The sequence below is a fragment of the Hyla sarda genome, chromosome 1 (genome assembly GCF_029499605.1).
Source record: "Hyla sarda isolate aHylSar1 chromosome 1, aHylSar1.hap1, whole genome shotgun sequence".
NCBI classification, from domain to species: domain Eukaryota; kingdom Metazoa; phylum Chordata; class Amphibia; order Anura; family Hylidae; genus Hyla; species Hyla sarda.
In genome coordinates, this window is record NC_079189.1 from 303,691,211 (window position 1) to 303,697,495 (window position 6,285).

A 6,285-nucleotide genomic window follows, 5' to 3' on the forward strand; every position below is an offset into this window, starting at 1 on the left:
GTCACTACCAAATGTCTGCAACAGATTACAGGACAATGCAGGCAAATAAGTTTGTGTAAAACCTCATTGATATTCTGTGAAAAATAATCAGAATCTGCTTAAAAAAAAAAATCTGTTATCATTATGCTCACATCCCACAGAGAAGTAACAGTAGTCTTAAAGGAGATCTGTCAGTTGCAATTCACGTCCCAAAGTGCTGACACTGTTAGATAGCTGTTAAGGGAAGAAGACACATGGAACCTTTCAAATTTCTTTACCTAATCGCTCATGATGGCGCCCCTGGAGAGGACCTCCCACCGCAGGACAGGAAACCTGGGAACATAAAAATGAGACACGCCTCACCTCAGTTCAGGTTTCCTGTCCTCCGGTAGGAGGCCTGTGAGTGGTCTCCATACCTCTCCAGGGGCTGCATATCCTCCGGTAGTGGGGCTCCCTGTCCGGCAGAAGTCTCCTCTGGGGAGCAGCCGTAAGCCTGCCTGCGGGGGTCCGGTGTGGTCCTGATAGCCCTGCATCTCCGTCTTTTCCCCCAGTCTCAGCAGTGTTAAGGAGGTGGGGGCTGTGGAGTAGCGTGGTTTCCAACGGCTTTCCCGTGTCTGCAGCCAGAACGTCGCTTGCGCAGTAACGCCAGTGGATGTGACGTCAGCCTGGCAGCGTAGCGTCACTTTAGGATCCGGCTCCATTCAAAAGGGGCCGTGGGTTTTCTCCATTTTCAGATTTCCCATCACCGTTCTACAGTGCCCGGAACCTCGTGAACAGCAGCCAGCCCGCAGCAGCAGTATCCAGTGCAAGCAGTTCCAGCCCGCAGCAGCTGAGCAGACCATTCTTGGTTACCCTGCAGTGTTTTGCTGAAAAAACTCTTCCAGCATGTCGGAGCATTCGACAGAGGGAGGTGGATACTCCAAGAATAGTAGTTCCAGCCCAGCTACAGAGGTGTGGATCTACTTCTGGGTGAGATCATTTCAATTTCATTCCATATTCTGCTAGTTAAGACAGGCTATTATTTTGTTTTATAGGGTAGCAAGAAGTCTTCTTCTAAATCCCATAATAAAAAATGTGCAGAATGTAGGAAGCCGTTAGAGGCTGCACATATAGATGTTTTATAGGCAGGATCTATTGAAGTTATCGTGGCCCAGGAGTCCTCTGCAATTGCTAGCAACCTAAGAGTAATGATCGAGGAGGAGAAGATTCATCCCTTAAAGGACTAGGAATTGTCCGGAATGTGGGTACCCCTTTGAGGAGGCATTCACTAAGTCATGGGATAGAGCCCCGTTAATTGATGCATCAGTGGCTAAAATGACTAAGAAATCCTGCTTGCCTTTTGAGGATCTAGGAACTCTGTCTGACCCAACAAACAAAAAAGCATAGTTCTTTAACAAAAAGACCTGGGAGGCGGCCACAGCTTCTATCAGAACCAAAGTAGCTGCTACATGTGTCGCTCGCTCCCTAAGAGTCAGTAATATTGTGACAATGTTTTGTTTGGACATTTTTTTTATTTATCTGGCATTGATAGCAAACATGATGCTCTCCTGATGTTGACAAACTACAAATCCCAGCATGGCCAGACAGCTAAGGGCTGCCTAGCCATGCTGCAGGCATTATTATTTTTTTTTCCAACATCTGGACATGCCTCACCGACGATGTTTCGAGAATGTTACATACGATGTGACGTGGACCCATTTTTAAACATGTGATTTGAATCAAACATCGGGTGACTGATGTTTGTTGCAGGATGGGTGAACGTGGCACAGGTCAAGGACTAAACGAATGCTTCTTCCAGCGTTGGGGACCTGAACAAGGTGCTCTTCCCAGGCAAACTGCTGATGACGTTGTGTCATGAATGATGGCTTCTGTTTAAAAAAAAAAAAAAATTTTCATAAATTATGGGTGGCTTTAGAATTTACATATTATCCTGAATGGAATCAAGGTATTTTTAAACTCAGCTGTAGCATAGAAAATCATTTCCTACACCACAGTATCTGCAAAGGTGTTTTGACAATTATTTGGCTTTATAAGTAGGTCAATTGCCTGTGCTTTTGTGGTTTACCACTTAGCTAACCTGTCTGCTTTGTAGCTAGTGTGTGTGTTTGTGTGTATATATGTGTATATATATATATGTATATGTATATATATATATATATATATATATATATATATACCAGAGTGGTTGCAGCACTTCCAAAACAATGCATGTAGGTGCGAGAAAAAGGCTCTAGTGTTGAGCTGAAACGTTGCTGTTGATAACATGTGGTGGAAATTTCGTTGGAGTGCTGCGCCATTTTTTGTTGGATATATATATATATATATATATATATATATATAGCAACAGAAGAATGCAGCAGCACACTGCCAGCACAAGGATATAGGTGAAACATGAATATGCAGTTAAAACATGGAGAGCTATACAGCTATGGTGTAATAGATGCAAATGTGAAACTATGAAATAGTGAGGCACTTAGCTCGCAAATTTGTCTCCGCCGGCGGTCAAATAGCTTGGACCGTCCCACCGCGATAAGGTGGCCTCATTGGGACGGACCCTACACTGAATATGCCTCTGTGTGAACAATTCAGTAAGCATGGCAGGGTCTGGAACATCCAAGACACCTTATATACACACCTGATAGAGGTGGGTGGGGTGCAAGGCCAACATGGAGGTAGCCACTCCCCCGTATGTGCAATACAGACAAAGAATAAGTCAGCCAGCACTTAAGTTGATACCAAACTATTATATGGACCTGGCCTACAGGTGCACGCTACTAGGCTAGAAATACAGCAACAGAAGAATGCAGCAGCACACTGCCAGCACAAGGATATAGGTGAAACATGAATATGCCTCTGTGCAATGTGAATATGCCTCTGTGTAAACAATTCAAGTGCTGGCTGACTTATTCTTTGTCTGTATTGCACATACGGGGGAGTGGCTACCTCCATGTTGGCCTTGCACCCCACCCACCTCTATCAGGTGTGTATATAAGGTGTCTTGGATGTTCCAGACCCTGCCATGCTTACTGAACTGTTCACACAGAGGCATATTCACAGTGTAGGGTCCATCCCAATGAGCCCACCTTATCGCGGTGGGACGGTCCAAGCTATTTGACCGCCGGCGGAGACAAATTTGCGAGCTAAGTGCCTCACTATTTCATAGTTTCACAACTTTTTTTTTACCTCATTTAATAGGTCTTTGAAAGACCTTTCCAACGATGTCTCCCCCATCAAAATTGGCCCAGTCGTTCTCCCGTTATCAGCACATGAATTACTGAGGACAAGTGAAAGAAAAACTACATCTCCCATCATGCCTTGTGCTTACTTCCTGTAAGCTGCTGCCCTCCCCCTGTTCTATCCCCCGAGCGAATTATTATATTGTAACGCCCACATCTCCCTTCCCTATGCATACACCCTCCCCTTCTGCTCATCTCCCCCTCCCCATGCTGGCTCCTGTCCGGTGATGAAGCAGCTGCCTCCGTGCTCACTGTAGTGTGGGCACTGGAGAGTGGATAGTGAAAGTAAAAATGGTAAAAAAAAAAACATAATTGTTTGTCTATAAAACTGTCCTGATAGGGGGCCCTCCATCTTTTTCACAACTACAACTACAAGCATGCCCAGTTACTTTATATGCTGTTCGGGCATGCTGGGAATTCCAGTGGTGCCTCCAGCTGTTGCAAAACTACAAATCCCAGCATGCCCTGTCAGCTTTCTGCTGTATGTGCATGCTTGGACTTGCAGAGGTGACTCCAGCTGTTGTAAGACTATACATCCAAGCATGCCGTGTCAGCTTTCTGCTGTTTGAGTGTATAAAGGAGTTGTAGTTCACCAACACCTCTACTGTATCAGGAGACTCCTGGGAGTTGTAGTTCACCAACACCTCTATTGTACCTCTGTAGTCTTCTGGGAGTTGAAGTTCACCAACACCTATATTGTATCTCTGTAGTCTCCTGGGAGTTGTAGTTCCCCAACACCTCTATTGTATCAGGAGTCTCCTGGGAGTTGTAGTTCACCAACACCTCTATTGTATCTCTGTAGTCTCCTGGGTGTTGTAGTTCACCAACACCTATATTGTATCTCTGTAGTCTCCTGGGTGTTGTAGTTCACCAACACCTATATTGTATCTCTGTAGTCTCCTGGGAGTTGTAGTTCACCAACACCTATATTGTATCTCTGTAGTCTCCTGGGAGTTGTATGTCACCAACACCTATATTGTATCTCTGTAGTCTCCTGGGAGTTGTATGTCACCAACACCTCTATTGTATCTCTGTAGTCTCCTGGGAGTTGTAGTTCAAACACCTCTATTGTATCTCTGTAGTCTCCTGGCAGTTGTAGTTCACAAACACCTCTATTGTATCTCTGTAGTCTCCTGGGAGTTGTAGTTCACAAACACCTCTATTGTATCTCTCTAGTCTCCTGGGAGTTGTAGTTCATACACCAGTGTTTCCCAACCAGGGTGCCTCCAGATGTTGCAAAACTACTACTCCCAGCATTCCCTGGTTGGGAAACACTGGCATACATACACACATAACAGGGACTACAACTCCCAGCATGTGTCATTCAGTAGTCCCCCTCCCACACACAGAATCAGTATGATATTTATTCCCTGTAGTCTATACACCACCAGCCCCTGCAGTGTAATATGTCTCTTCACACACACGTCCTCCCCTCCCTGCTCTGTGGTTTGCTCTGTGTTTTCCCCCATGAAAACTTGAAACCTCCCCGTGATAAGTGAGGTCCTATGTAGACAGAGCAGGGGAGGGGGGAGGAGCTGTGGACGTCCTCATTCTCCCCCTGCTTGAATCTTACAGATCGGGGCGTTTCTGAGGCTGAGCCTATGGCTGCCTCAGAAAGCACCCGCTCATGCATATGTATAAGCAGGGAGGACCCGACAGAGGCTAGGGGGGAGCACAAACACTGCTGGGAGGAAGAGATCTCCGTCCCCAAGATGGCGGCTGCAATGTAATGAATAGGGGACGGACGCAGGACTACTGGGCTATGCTGGCAACTCTAATATCTCAGAAACGGCTGCATATAGGTAAATAGAACTAATTGACTGAATTGTATAACTTTTGTTTGGGGAACATTTGGGCAGGGATTTTTGACCACTACAGTTGTCCTTTAAGTGCTGGCTGACTTATTCTTTGTCATATATGTATATATATATATATATAATCAGAATGACACCTTGCATGCTGCAGACAGCACCTGTGTGGATGAGGTGGGTATATAAGGACCAGACTCCTCCCACAAATTAGGTTAACTGTTTCAGCTAACCTTTACTTGTGGTCGGATTCTTATATGTACTGTAAGTAGGGTACCATTTGCATGGATAACTCGGCCTGGGGTGTGCCTGGCCAGCCATGAAGGGTATCCTATAGAAAGGGGGCAAAATACATCAGGTAATGCATGAATTGATGGTTAAGCATAACCTACATCATATGAACCCAAAATAGACAAAATGCTCCAGTTAACAGCCGGAGGTTGGAATGTGTCAATGGAACAGAGCGATAAAAGTGCCCTAACTTACTTAACATCTAAGTGATAACTGACAAAGAGAAGCCCCTACCCAGAAGCTGGCTCAGCCTTTATGGAGCCGAAACCAAGAAGGAGTTCTGTATATACCACTTGGCACTACTGGACGCATAGCGTCTACCAGAATGGTACTACCAGGGTGCGCATGGATAAAAGGTAACCCAAGTGACAGAGATAGGAAATGTTGGAGAATTGCTAGATAGACAGAAGATACAATGAGTCTGTTAGATTGAGAAGTGGCCAAAACACAGGCGTCAGTAGGTATTTAGATAGGTAGTGCCAGGAGAGAAAAAATTTGCAAGTGTCCCGTGCTACACATATAAGTATTCCTATTGAACCATGCCATACATAAGTGACAACAAAAGAAAGACCCGCATAGACAAAACATAAAAGAATATAAAGTACTTAACCTGAGGTTTCGTGTACCAGTAAGGCAGTATCCTCATACTTGCAGGCGTAAAGATGATAATTACTGCTATGCCCTGAGGCTTATCGCAAAAGAAAATATACATGACCAGCAGGTTACGAAGACCAAGATGGGCAAATATACCAACAGGTACACGTTTGACTAAGACAAACATACAACAAAAGGCCCAGAAGCTACATCCACACCAAAGAACTTTACAACTAAGACCACAATCAGAGGCATAGTAACAAACTTAAGAAGAAGATAGAGATGACGAGAACATCATGAGGCTCGTGGACTGACAGTGCAATCTGCCTCAGACAGAATCGTATGTAACGCAGAAACGGAAACAACATGAGGCTCGT